The following is a 14,760-nucleotide window of genomic DNA, read 5'->3' as shown; positions in this document are numbered from 1 at the left end:
TCTCTGTCCTTCTGGTGCTTATTCCTTTTTATCATTACAAGTTTACAACATCAAAAAACTTAAAATGTAAATCTCTGTCCTTTTGGTGCTTATTCCTTTTTATCATTACAAGTTTACAACATCAAAAAACTTAAATTGAGATACACAATGTAGTATGTGGTTGTTGAACTGGCCACTTAAATGTGAAGATATTTGAGTTCTATAGAGATACACAGTTAGACTAGTGCTACAGAGAAATAAAGGATATTCATGAACCTCTTAGTTCACCTATTTATGCCTTTAACCACCCACATATAGAATGTAAATAATGACATTATACATTATTGATATGACAACAATGATATAAAGTGGCAACTCCTCCCATGTACTGATGTACATGAAGTATCATGTAGATAACTCCTATGAGTTTTGAGTTATGGGCTTTTGGCTATTTAACATGGTCTTTTGGTGATATTGATGATGGTCTTCTGGTGAGGGATTTCTTATCAATTTGCGTTTGATTAGTCATGGAAGATTTTTTTTGAACGGTGGGTGTGTCAAGAGCTACTCAACATTTGATGGAGATCGCCAGGCTATGGAATTAATGGAGAAATAGTATTGGCATAAGCCATGCAAGTGTGAGCCATTCACCGACACTGTTAAAATCTTATGTCGTCCCTTGGCTTTTCTATTTTTATTTTATTTTCATTTCATACTAATTTCAGTTCTCATGTAATTAATGGGTATATTTTAGTATTTAGCAAGTTAATGATCATTTTGAGTCCTAGTGTTGGCACTTGGCAACAATTTGGTTTCTAGCAATTTACCTAGAAGAATTCAAGTATTAGACAACACATAAAAAAGAGACTAAGCTTTGAAAACATACACAATTTGTCGATTGTAAATAATATTTATTGAGCCCCTCTTCCATTCAGTTACCTTATTTAACTTAGTTGAAGTGGTCTTCACTTCTGCTATGTTAAATGGCACCAAAGCCGAAGGGTTGGTGGAGTTTGTCACGAAAACAAGCTTGATGTAACTTTCAGATCAAACCATTGACATGCTTCACCATATAACTTGGATTGTATCTACACAATTCTTCAACAAATGCCTTTATGGACATCAATTAGAAGGGCTTGCAAACCGTTACTATACATTGATTTTCAAAAAGATGGAGATTGTTAAGTGAGGCATGTTGTTTGTAATTGTCAATGCTTGCTCATTACAAACTTTGATCCTATATGTATTCAATATCTTGAATCCTTTTTTGTTCAGGTGAAAGGATTCCAGTTGTCAGTAAGGAAGACCTATTTCTTTAACAGTATCCTTTCTCACATTTACATAATCAAAGTTCTAGATCCTCCAACACTAGGTTTGCTTTGGCTAGGTTAACTAATGCTTTGTTGTTATGAGAGGATACGAGTCGAATACATCTCAAAGACAATTTAGATGCATTTATGGGAAGGTGCATTAGTGCATACGCTCACAGTGTAAAAATAACAACTTCGTCCAACTTCTATTCAAGGATTCCCTCTCTCTTTCTACAAACTTAGTAAAACTACAACAAAACCACCTTGTGGTTCACATATCGATGCAGTGAAAAATCAGAGCCTCTTTGCGAGTTCCTCAAAGAACAAAATGTTTGTGGTTAGATAAATCTCCAGAGTGCTTTTTCTTTTTCCGTTGCATCAATATGCGAACTACTATGTGGTCTCACTGTACTTCTAGTGAGTTCGTGAAACTGGCGAAGAAAGCCTCACATAGAGGTTGTTGTAATTCTTGTGTTTTTTATAAGCTATTTCTACAGTGATGAGATTGTGCATCTCTCCATCAATGAATCTAAAATTTCTTCGAATAATATCTTCCTATAACTTTTGTAACAAAATATTAGTAGGTCTAGCGAAAGGAAAACTTGTGTTGGAGGATCTTTAACTTTGTTATTGTAAATTTGAGAAAGGAACCATTGAAGAAGCAGGCCGTTCTTACCTACAACTGAAATTCTTTTGGCAGAACAAGATTGGAATGAAGATACTGGACACATATAGTACCAATAATATTTACAAAACACATAAGAGCCTGATGCCTGATGAAGATACTTGACAATCTCGAAGTTAATCAAATTTTGGTGGAAGATAAGGAGTGTTTGGAGCAACCGCTTCAGGAGGAGGAGATTTTTGGAGCTCTGAATTCGATGGATGGAGACCGTGCTCCAGGCCCTGATGGGTTTCCTGTTGAATTTTTTAAAAAGTTTTGGACTACCATTAAAAGATATTTTTTGGAGATGGTGAGAGATTTCCAAATGAACTGTTTTTTGGAGCATAGTTTGAACCATATTTTTCTCACTCTTATTCTTAAGGTGCATAGGGCAGTGGAAATGGGGGATTTCAGGCCTATTAGTCTTGTGGGAATTGCTTATAAAATTATCTCCAAGGCTCTTTCTTTGAGGTTAAAAAAGGTTCTTGACTCGGTTATCTCGCAGGAACAAGGAGCGTTTATTTTCGATAGACAAATCCTAGACGGTGTTCTAATTGCTAATGAAGCCATTGATAATAGGATTCATTCTAGGACGCCTGGGATTGTTTGTAAGGTGGACATCTCCAAAGCCTATGATAATGTGAGTTGGTCCTTTTTAGATTATATGTTGAGACGGATGGGTTTTGGAGAGGTTTGGAGAAGTTGGGTCCGTAAGTGTATTTCGTCCGCGTCTTTTTCCGTCTTAGTGAACGGGTCTCCCGCGGGGTGGTTTAAGAGTTCTAGGGGTTTAAGACAGGGTGATCCTTTATCTCCCTTCCTTTTTCTCATTGTGGTGGAAGCTTTGAGTCGGATTATTCGAAGAGCCAATGAGTGGGGTGTTTTGTCGGGGTTTTCCGTGGGGAGACACAATATTAAGATCACCCACTTACAATTTGCAGATGACACTATCATCTTTTTAGGCAATAAGGAAAATCAAGTTAGATACCTTAGAGGTCTTCTTGCTTGTTTTGAGGCGGTATCAGGCTTGAGGATCAACATTGCTAAGAGTACGGTGTATTGTGTAGGAGGGAGTAATAGTGCAGTTCAGCTTGTTAGTGTCTTGGGGTGCTCTCCTGGTGTTCTTCCGGCGTCTTACTTAGGTCTTCCTTTGGGCGCTGCGAATAGGTGTGTTTCTATTTGGGACCCGGTGATAGAGAGATATGAGCGCAAGTTGGCTTCTTGGAGAGGTCGTTACCTCTCGAAAGGGGGTAGAGTGGTCCTCATTAAGAGTTCCTTGTCTAGTCTACCCGTTTATTTCATGTCGCTCTTTCGAGCACCAGTGAGAAAGAGCACCAGTGAGTGTCACTAAGCGGTTAGATAAGATTTCGAGAGATTTTTTATGGGGAGATTCCGAGGAGGCACATCACTACCATCTCGTTAGTTGGAATAGGGTGTGTACTTCTAAGGATCAAGGTGGCATTGGTATAAAGAAGACCCGGTTTATGAATCGTGCCCTTTTGAGTAAGTGGTTGTGGAGGTTCTGTATTGAGAGTGAGACCGGAGGAGGAGAATTATTGTCTCCAGGTATGGGTAGAGTCCTTTTGGGTGGGAGAGCCGTGATGTGACGATTCCCTATGGGTGTGGAGTGTGGAAAGGGATTATGAAAGAAGTGGAGGACTATAGGAAAAATATTTCCTATAGAGTCAACAAAGGGGATAGAGTCAGATTTTGGGAGGATGTTTGGAATGGGGATAGAGCCTTGAGTAGGGATTTTGGGAACTTCTATGCCATGTCAAACAGGAAGAATCAGCCGGTTAGGGATTTCATTGTTATGATAGATGGTACTGCCTCATGGAACATTGATCTCAGACATACGTTCAATGACTGGGAGATTGACGATTTGGCTACTTTGATGGCGAGATTAGGGTCTCCACCTAATATCACTCTCGAAGATGATCAACAGGTTTGGGCCCATGATGCCAAAGGTATTTTTACTGTTAGATCTTGGTATTCAACCCTCCTTGCTGCCTCACCTAACCAACTGGATATCCTATCACACCTTGTTTATCCTTGGTGTTTCATTTGGAGGGCTAAAATTCCGTCTAGGGTTTCTTTCTTCACTTGGTGTTCGGTTTTGGGTAAAATTTTAACCATTGACAATCTTCAGAAAAGGAAAATGATTATTGTTAATTTCTGCCCTTTTTGCTATGATTCGGGAGAATCCGTTGCTCATACTCTTATCTTTTGCCATTTTTCTTATGCCATTTGGAACTATTTTATTCAATCTGGGTCAATCTCTTGGGTGTGTCCTCGATCTGCTTGTGATCTTTTGATGATGTGGTCTAGTCTTTGGTCTCCCACCCGTACTAAGAGAAAGTTGTGGAGTATCATTCCCTTTGCGATACTATGGGGTATATGGTTGGAAAGAAACCGGAGACATTTCGAGGATAGAAGCCTTGACGTTGCACATTTGATTCTTCACATCAAAGGATTGCTTTTCCTTTGGTGTAAGCGGTGGAAGGAGTTCAAGGAGATACCATTCGGGTCCTTTGCTTTTTCTTGGGAGGATATCATTCGAGATGTCTAATCACTGTTGTATTTCTGCGTTTCCTTGTTGTTGTCTTTTATTTTATTTTACGGTTCTTAGTAGGATATCTCATCCTATTTTGTAATTATCTTTTATATAGTTTATATATATATTGATCGTTTACCTCTTCAAAAAAAAAAAAAAAACACATAAGAGCCTCGAGTGCGCTAGGCCTCCTAGAGGCTTAAGGCTTAAGGCGCAACTCAGAGGCTTAGTTAGGCGTAATGACCAAAACAACTTAATTTCTAATTTTTTTCGTTTCTTTTGAATAACTTTTGTATGAATAAGGCTTTTTGTCCTTCGGCTAAAGAATGAGGGTGGTTGTGAGGAGAAAGTGTAAGAGTTTGCTAAAAAATAGTTCTAAGGGTCTTGCCTTATTCTTCCATCAAGGCGTTTTTCTGTATTTTGCCGCTCCAGTGTTCAACCAACTACAACATCATCATTCTTAAATTTCTAAACTTCACTTTTTGTTCATCATTGTATCATGTAAGAATGCTAACTATTTTTAAATTTCTAAACTTCACTTTTTGTTCATCATTGTATCATGTAAGAATGCTAACTATTTTTTATCATCGTGTGTTTCCTGTCTCAAAATGGCCTAAACCACTCATTATAGTTGTATAGACGGGGTAAAAGTTATCTTTGGCAATATCTTAGAAAGAACTGTATTCTTTTCCTGCCTGATACTTGTTTTGTGTACATGAGAGAACTCACCATCTATCATAACTTGGTGTGTCTTTGTCTCGAGTCTCATCGGTATATGATCAATACTTGAGTAGTTATAATAAGAGGATGATTGAGCACTTGTAGCTCTATCTCTCATTCTATTTTCTTTTTAATATGTATGCGTTGTGTGTGTTGACACTATGGATCTTGCTTTTCCGGGAAAATCTTACGTATGTTGTTGTCAGACTTTCTTATGAATGTGGGAGCAATGGGGTTTTAGGGGTTCATCTGGTAGTTAGTTCGGGTTTACATAGATATTTTATTATTCAAGGTAGGTTGTGAGGTAGTGAACCGCCTTACGGAAGGTATTTTTTCGGGCAATGAATCACTTGGACAAGGCTGTCCATCATTTTATGCAATAGCTAGCCTTAAAAGGTTAACTCCACCCATTAGGCGTTGGTGGAGATGATTTTCATAACATCAACCCTGCACATTGCTTAGTGGGGAGAGAAATGCAACATATGGTCTCTTCAGTTGTGAGGATTACTTACATTTCAATAGGGAATAGAGAGAATATAAGAATTGAGACCCTTGTCAAGATTCAGATGTTGAGCTAAGTCCACATCGTATATTTTTTAAGGTAAGCAATTTTAAGAAAATCTGTTGGGTATTAATCAGAAGATGGTTGTACATTGTAATTGAGATTGCTTGCTTTTTACTTGGGGGATAGAAAACACAAACCCGAATCTAGGTCAGAATCTTGTTTTAAACACTGTGCTGCTTCAAATTGGAATTAGAGTAAAACTCATCTGAATTGCTCATGTACTGTTGTTTATGACCCTGGTACCAGTGCTTCTGTCGCCGTTTGCTTTAGTCATCAATACCCTATATTTGATTTTGTTTGTCACTGTCAGCTGTCTGACCAGGGGATATGCTTTCTGTAGGTAGATTGATAGTATCAGTAAGGTTTCTTTGAACGTTTTAGTACGGAAATTGAGATGTCTGAGCTTCTAATTAGAGATATCTTCATTTTACTCTTCTCCTCCTTTTTCAAAAAAGATGGGGTCTAGAACTGAATCTCAGCAAGCTTTCTGCATGCTTTCTTAATCAATCTTCGGTGGTGTATTGTGCTTCATTTTTATGCTGTAAATGGAGATATGTTGTATCAATTGTGAAGTAAGATGTCTTTTGCATTGTTGCTGGAGAGGTTGAAATTGAATTATTTGCATTTTTGGGATTGGGAAAATCTTGGTCTTTATGTGACAATATTTAATTGCATGTGGGATAAAGTGTGTGCAAAATCCTGTGCACACACACATGTTATTGGGTGATTCGGTGGAACGAGTTAAGGTGTTCTATGTGGTGTATGTGGAGTCTCAGTTGACAATATGTTGGGGCAGGGAAGTGCTGCTACGTATGGCTTTAATAAATTAACCCAGAATGAGGTTCCTGGAAGAAGTTTATTAAAGACCAACTTCGAGGAAACCTCCTTGAGAGTCAATGTTCTAAAAAAATCTGGATGCTTTACATGGAATGGCATGTCATGGTTCACCAAAGTTGTAGACCAAAAGTTGACATGGTAGAGACGAATTCATTGCTTTTGAGAAACTTGACAGTTTGAAGGCCTGAATTAGTTATAATGATTATGATTTCCCTTCTGAGTCTAAAGTAAGAACTCTTTGTATGCTTTAAAATATAGCGTTTGATGAGTAGATGTGGCTGTGAATTTCTTGTTGGTTTTGTTAGTTTCTTTTGTTATCAATCTCAACTATTGAACCTTTAGTTTCTTCCTTAGTGGCTTGGTCGTGCAAGCTAGAATGAAACCTGAATGTTGATAGTCCTTCATATATGTTCTGCGTATTTTAGCTGGCTTTCAGGACATAACTCTTATAAGCTTTAGAACATTGATGGTGCCTGTGGCTGCAAATTTCTCATTGGTTTTATCACACTCTTTTGTTTTCTAACCGGACCAATCAAACCGTTAGCTTGTTTCATGGTGGCTTGGTCATGCAAGCTAGAATGAATGGATGGTTATAGTCCTATATATGGATTATATTGTCATTGAAGTATCTGTTTAGTTTTCTTCCTTAAACAGGTCTCCTATGGAGTAATCTTGATCTGTTCAACACTTCAGTCTCTAGTCCTCCATTTCAGGTGTAGAAAAGGTATGTTCGCTCCACCTGAAAGAATCTGTGTAAAGCTATCAATATGCTCCTTTTACTATGCATATTTTGGCAAACTGTTAAAAGGGAAAAACAGTGCTCTATAAAAAGCTTCAGTTTGTACTCTTTAGAGGTGCACCTGACCAACGGGTATGAGACGGTATGACTTTTAGATAAGGTCCCTTTCCTTTGAATAGGGTAATCCTAGGTTTGATTGTGGTGGTGTCTGAGTAGTGACAATTTTAGTTCTGTTGTCCAAGATTCAGTCTGACCTATGCTCTTGCATTTTGTGTTGAAAGTTTTGAGTGTCAGTGCTAACAGACTTGTACTAAAGGGATAAATCTGACATAGCACAGGTTAAATTTGCAAATTTTGTCTGGTTATTAAACAAGCCACATTGCATATGTCAAACAGGATTTAGCCCTATTTCATCCTGGATTCTTAGATTGAGTTGTTTGCTCAGCTAGTCCCCATTTGATAGTCTCATCTGGCTTTAGTTTCATCAGTTAAGTTTCTCCATTGTTCTTTGTTATTATCAAAAGTCATTGTCTTTTTACTTTGTTGTGTATTATGGCACACTATCAAATAATGAGAACATCTATATCTTAGGAGAATACGGGAGATGTATATTGGAAATGCTTGCAACTGATTTTTTTTTTCAATATATACCCAACGATTTTTACCATCCATTTTGCCTCATTTTTACCTTGACCTGAAAATAGCCAATATTTTTTGAAATATTGGCGACATATGTTGGAAAATTCATTTCTCTGGTAGCCTAGATGGGAAATTAGCCAATTGGGTTGACCGGGTCTTTTTATCAGTGTGTGGGGGGTGGGGGTGTTAACCCTACTTGTTTTACCTATTTTGTGCGTTGGAAGTTGGAACAAAGAGCACCCGACTAAGGCTGTCTGGATGTAGCATTTTCGTAAGAAATAATGACTATTTAGTATTACGAATTTTCACATTTTTTTTTTAAAAATAAGACGAACTTTGTTTAAATAAACTATACCAATATTTGGTTCTGCAATCTATTAAAAATAAGAAGTTTAAATTTGTTTCAATTTAGTACTTCAGTTAATTTTTCATCCAATTCCGTCTAATTTCATTAACATGGCATTAGTACTATTCATGTTAGTACTATTTATGTGAATAGTGTTTTTCACTATTCTCGTGTTTTTTCAAAAATTTAAATTTTGAAAAACAAAAAATACTATTCATGTGAACAGTATTTTCACTATTCATGTGAATATTTTTTTAAAAAAATTCTTTAATCAATCTTAAAAATTAAATTTTTAATGAAAATAGTAAAAAAACACTATTCACGTGAACACTTTTTTTTACTATTCAGGTGAATATTTTTTTTAAAAAAAAATTATTACAAAAAAAAACTGTTTATGTGAATAGTAAAAATATTGTTCATGTGAATAGTATTTTTTAAAATTATTTTTCATTAAAGAATTAATTTTTAAGATTGATTAAAAAAACTCTGTTCATGAATAGTGAAAACACTATTTATGTGAATAGTGTTTTTTGTTTTTTTGAAATTTGAAGTTTTGAAAAAACATTGTTCACATGAATAGTGATGTGTGAATAGTACATAACGTGAATAGTACTAACGCCGTTAGTGAAATTTGACGGAATTAGATGAAAAATTAACTAAGGGGATGGTTATATGAACTCCACTTTATAGCTACTCAAAAGTTACTCCACTCATAAAAATGAACTTACAAAATGAACTGAGGACTAATTTTTTGTGGATGTGTACATCTCATGATGGAGAACACCCCCACAAAAAATCAATTTCTCAATTGAATATGTCTAACATTGTCAAAAATTGTATCGAAATTAAAAAATGCGGACCGTTGGATAATTTCATAACTTTCTAAATGATTTTTGATGAGGTTGTACATCTTCAAATGAACTGATTTTTTTATGTGAAGATGATTTATATTTCATTAGTAGAAAACATCTCCACCAAAAATCAATGAACTTACAAAATGAACTTCTAATTCATTGAGTTAAGTGGTGGAGTTCATTTGGAGTTCATTTTAGTGGAGTTCATATAACCATCCCCATTAACTAATGTACTAAATTGAAACAAATTATAGGCAAGAAACAAAATTCGAGTACTATTTAGAAATAAAAAACGAAAGTTCGTAGTACTAAATAATTATAAATTCTTTTCTTAACAAAACTAGATGGTTCTTGTAAGTTGCAAGAAACAAGCCATTTGAATTCGGGACAAGCCCATTTGGTAGGAAAGCCCAGGTCTTTAAATCATCAATTGGGAGGGGAGAGCCGAGTTATAGCATTTTTTTTTTTTTTTTGTAAACAGAGTTATAGGCTTATAGCATTTACTAGTCCAATTTCAGTCCACACTTAAATGGTTCTATGGCGTGGGACTGAGAGACGATAATAAAGGCATCAAAGAATCAAAATACTACTGATGTCTCGGCTTTATGTTGGCAGTGCCTGGGCCTCCGTCCCCTGGTGTACAATACACCACAGGCCTATGATGGCCACAGTTGATGCAGCCTTTGTCAGCGTTTTTTGTGACTCGGGATCCGAACTCGTAAACAAACTGGTTGAATGCAGACAAATATATCATCATCATGAGAAGTTGATGAAAGCTGTGGTCTCATTCGAAAAATTACCTTCAAAAAGCTTCATATGTCGAATATCATTGAGATTATATAAGCTGTGGTACATCAATTTACTGTTAGACCATATAAATGTGATATTTCGTATTTTGTGAAATGAGGTAACAAATTGTTGAAAAAAGAAAGTAAAAAATTGTGTAGAGCTAACACTTTAAAGCAGTAAAAAATGTTTACCACGGTTTCTCTTTTTTGTTTAACTTGGCTTTTTTGTTTACTACGATTTCAGACGTAAGTTCCTCCCCGTAATTGGATTGCTCAGTTCAATCTTATGTATTCATTATGTATTCAGGCTCTAGGCTCACTTAGTGCCTCCAACATAAGGCTTGCTAGGCTCACACCTAATGTCGCCTAAGCCCATCGCCTAACTCCAAGGCCTAGCATGTATTGTATTGCTAGAAACAAGCCTACAATGCTCTTAGTCAGAGAAATGGTTCTGCTCATGATCCGAAACAAATATAGCCCACTTATAAGTTATACCCAGTCCAGTTACTATTAATACTAGTAGCGTTTCTTTCTTAGGAAAAAGATTCTTACCTTTCGGTGCAGTATACGGTTGCTGGAAACCAGTAGCCTTCTTTGGAGTACGCATTGGCCTGCTTGAGCAATACACCCCATTCATTTCACTCATAGCACGGTTCCTTTCCATTTCATCAGAAAATTTAACAAATCCATAACCCTTAGAACGACCAGTATTAGGATCAGTCACCACCTTAGCACCTCTAACAGACCGATGCTGAGCTCGAAAAGTCTTTTGTAATAAATAATCCGTAACGTCCGATGCTAAATCCCCAATAAAAATAGAATGCTCGGGTCCTACATCAGGACATCTTTCTCCAATCCCAAAAGACGCCCAATTCAATCTAAATGGTTGGTCAGTCCCAGGCATTAGTGTATCATTATATGTTTGCAAAACTCGTTCGTTCGTTGCCCCATGAGAAGCAAACTCCACAAAACAGTAACCCTCAGGCTGTTGCGTAATCTTGTTACGTATGATTTTTATTGACATCACCTACCAACATACTAAATATTAATTAAAACACAAAAAGATGAAATAAAAGAAGATGGGCATTGAGTTCTTTTTACCTCTCCAGTGTGAGCAAAGCTAGTATTGAGGTAATTTTCTTCGACCCAGTACCCAGTATTGAAGATCACCAATCCAAAGAGTTCTTATTTCTTCAAGAGTAGTTGGTTGGTAGTTATGATGATTGTAATTACTTGTTGGTGGTACTGACCATGTTGCTGTTTGTTATGCTCCTCCTCCACTCATCGTCCATTGCTGCTGCTGCTGCTGTGAATCAAAGATTGATAAAATGTAAGGAAGAGAATATGCAACTTGACAAAGTAGAAAATAGTGCATTCCTTTCAATGCGCATGTGCTTTGCTGATTTAACTCAATGCTTCTAATCCATTCGGATCACCAAATGATAGATGGTTACTTTTTTTTTCCTTTGGTCTTACGGGGGATTTTGGACAAAATTTGCAACCTCTTCGTCGAGCTTTGTTGAGTAGTCAGTTGCTTCATTTTTCTTTATCGGGTACTCTTAGAATATCCGCCTTTTAGTCGCCCTTCTTTTTCTCTGTTTCATTTTATTGTTTTTAGGTGGGAGATGACTTCTAAGAGATTCTATGTGAGACAAAGAAGGGGTAAGCATCGATTTTAGGCTTCTGTTCTAGTTCCAGGATGTGGGAGAGAATGGAAAAGAATCGGTTCCTATTCTCTTATTAGACTTTTCCTTTTCTGAACCTCTTATTAAATAATCCAATTATTGCTAATTAAATGACATTAATAGTAAGGCGTACAATTGAAAATGGCGTGGATTTGGTTTTCTAATATACTACCACATGAAAAGACTGATTGGTCCTATTTAAAGGTGTTAAGCAATTTTTTTATTTAAGGACAATATCGGTACTTAAAATTTATAAAGGCATAAAAAGACAAAGTAGTCCTCATTAATAAATATCTAGGCATCTGATTTTATTATTCATCAAGGGCATTATGCGTCAGAAAAAGTCCCGGATGAATTTAAGAGGCCACGATCATTATAGGCTATACTAGTAGTAGAGATTCATAACCTGTTTGCCTTAACTAATATGGTCCTGTATTGGGCGCCACTACAATTAGATTGGGCAGCCTCCAACCCAAGCCCAAACAAAAATCTAATACACCTCCCACCAAATCGCGAAACCGGAATCACCTATTCTAACCGGTTATCTCTTTCGCGAAAAACTCTTCGAAACCTAACCAAAAAACCCAGAAACACCAAAACAATTCGAGTTTTAATTCGAAAAACCTACCAAAGATCGTTTTAATTCGAGTTTCTCACCGTTTTAATTCCTGTTTGGACAAACCAATCTAACCACATTGTTGTTAAATCACCACAATTCAATATCTTGCATTTTGAATTTTATTTGTACGTTTGACTCCAAATAGTTGTCGATCTTTATACACGAAGAAGTCAGACACTCACACACACCCACTTGAAAGTTGGAAGCACATCATTTCTTCATCACTTATTGGCCACGAAACTAACCAATAACAAACTGGTAAACTTCAATTCTTTTCTTCTTTATGTTCATTTCCTTGTCCATTTTCTGGTTGTGATATATTTGTTTGTCCTTGAGTTTGTTGTTAGTTATCTTTGTTAAACGGTTAAACACTTAAACCCGCTAACTGTTGACTGTTTGTTTCGTGTTATATTTCGTCAAGTATACCAGTGCACCAACGTGTTTGACATTGTGTCTAAACGAAACGAGTTGTTAGTTTTCCTTTCTTTATATACACTGATTTTCAGCTATATTATTGTTTTGTTGAGATCAGTTTCTTATTACAAATATTGGGTATTTGTTCGAAAGAATGGAATGTATGCTTCATCCTGGATTGGTTGAGTTTCATTGTAGGACCACTGCTTCCTGCAGATAGAAGTGTTCACATTACTGTATAGGGAAGTCAATAGAGGAATAACATCGTAAGTTACGTGGTGGTTGAGATGCAAATGCACCCTTTATGTTCTGGTGAGACACTTCTGAAAAAGACAGTAGTCTTAGTAGGATCAACATTGCCATGAATCCAATTAGACCATGTCTTCATAGCCATCTTAAATGCCTTTTCAAGCTCCAAATTTTTGACCAACTTACCATCGTGTTGGAAGAAATCCCACCTGCATTATAACAACTTCTTTGAGTGGTTACGAACCGAGGGGTCAGGGGAGCATGTTTGGGTTTTGAGCACGCTGTGCGCATGCAAATGTGCATAAGAATTAGGAAGGGAGCACTTACGATTGGTATTTGCCAGTGTGTGCCCACCAATGGCCTGTGTTGAAAACCATAATGTCAGCACCTTGCCACTTTTTCGGTGGAAGTGTATCGAGCTTTAAACACCTACCAGCTTTATTGGTCTCATCTAGTTTGACCAGAAAGGGACTCCAATGGAACTCCAATGTGAAGTTGTAGTTCTGTAAAGTAAGAACACACATCAACGATGCCTCAAAGCTACTTCATTCAACTTTTAGTGTCACACCATTAAGTCATATGCATACTTGAGCTGGTTGGATTATTTGTCTGTTATCTCGTTTAAGCATATTATTTCCTCCTTGAAGATCACAAGTTTGTCACTTGAACGTTGATATAAGCTCTAAACGTATGCTTCATTTTCAGACATAAGGACTACATCACTTCATTATGCAATAAATGAATAGTTTGAAATCATGGTATTATTTTATGGTATTATTTTTTATGGTATTATTTTCTATAAATTTTAAAATAATCAGCCATGTATATATGTACAATCCATAAAAATGAAGAGGAAGCTGCATCTGCGAAATGGATAGGATTGTTAAATTTTATTCCATGGCTGATTTCTCTTATTCGTTGAAATCAATCTCTTTTGAAATCAGCCGCTTGCAATAGTTTGAAAAGCAGTCCGTGTTTTAATTTATGTTTTTCAGTCTTTTTAGAACTATATATGAAATCCGGGTTATTTGTGATTCGGATAGCTATCCAATTGTTGGATTTTATGGTTTGTTTTTGAGACATTTGGGTTGTTACATGAAATGGGGCATGTTGAATTTCTGTTGATAATTTAGTTTTTAATAAGTTCTAACTTGTTGGAATTGGATAATTTCGACTTTTAAGTAATGTTTTCGATCTATATGTGATGCATTGTTTAGATATAATTTGGAATAATGTTTGTATTGTGGTTTATATGAGGTGAGTTTTTGTATAATTAGCTATAGTTTTTAAGCATTACCTATTGTGTGGATAGGAATGTTGTGTTTTTGGTTTGAATGGAAGAAATGAACATATGTAGAGATTGGCTTATGTGTTTGTTTTAGCTGAAGTGATTAATTTGTTTATCACAATTTTGACATGTACTTAGATTCCTCAGAGGATATTTACGCACTCAAATTCTAGTTGGCAAAATTGAGTCCATTGTAATTGATGAGCATTGTCTATGAGTGTTGTTAGAAACACAGCTTGACTTATAGGTTTACCATTATTTACCATGTCTTCTTAGCAGCCCCTATTTAGCTTGAAGTTCTTTATTAATTGTTTATAGTTGTAGTGCAAGGGAGCTGTAGCCTCTTTTTAGCTTGAAGTTCTTTATTAATTGTTTATTAGTTGTAGTGCAAGGGAATTGTTTATTATAGTTACTAATGCTTGTTTTATTTTTCTTTATAGCAATGTCTTGATTAAAGAATGTCAAGAATGTAGCGAAAACTGCATTCAATGGTATAAAGAAGTTGTTTTGGCG

At 36.2% G+C, this 14,760-nt stretch overlaps 1 pseudogene across 1 annotated transcript; it reads right to left on the bottom strand.

Moving 5' to 3' along the window:
- Positions 1-9,308: 9,308 nt before the first annotated feature.
- Positions 9,309-13,483, bottom strand: LOC147474640 (polyadenylate-binding protein RBP45-like; annotated as a pseudogene). The gene is made up of 5 exons (XR_015209664.1): positions 13,287-13,483; positions 13,032-13,168; positions 12,840-12,920; positions 11,094-11,249; positions 9,309-11,019 (listed from the first exon to the last, which is right to left on the bottom strand). The product of XR_015209664.1 is annotated as a polyadenylate-binding protein RBP45-like (transcript).
- Positions 13,484-14,760: the final 1,277 nt, after the last annotated feature.

Source organism: Coptis chinensis, chromosome 9, assembly GCF_015680905.1.
Source record: "Coptis chinensis isolate HL-2020 chromosome 9, ASM1568090v1, whole genome shotgun sequence".
Taxonomy (NCBI): Eukaryota; Viridiplantae; Streptophyta; class Magnoliopsida; order Ranunculales; family Ranunculaceae; genus Coptis; species Coptis chinensis.
This window is presented reverse-complemented; position numbering and strand designations above follow the sequence as displayed.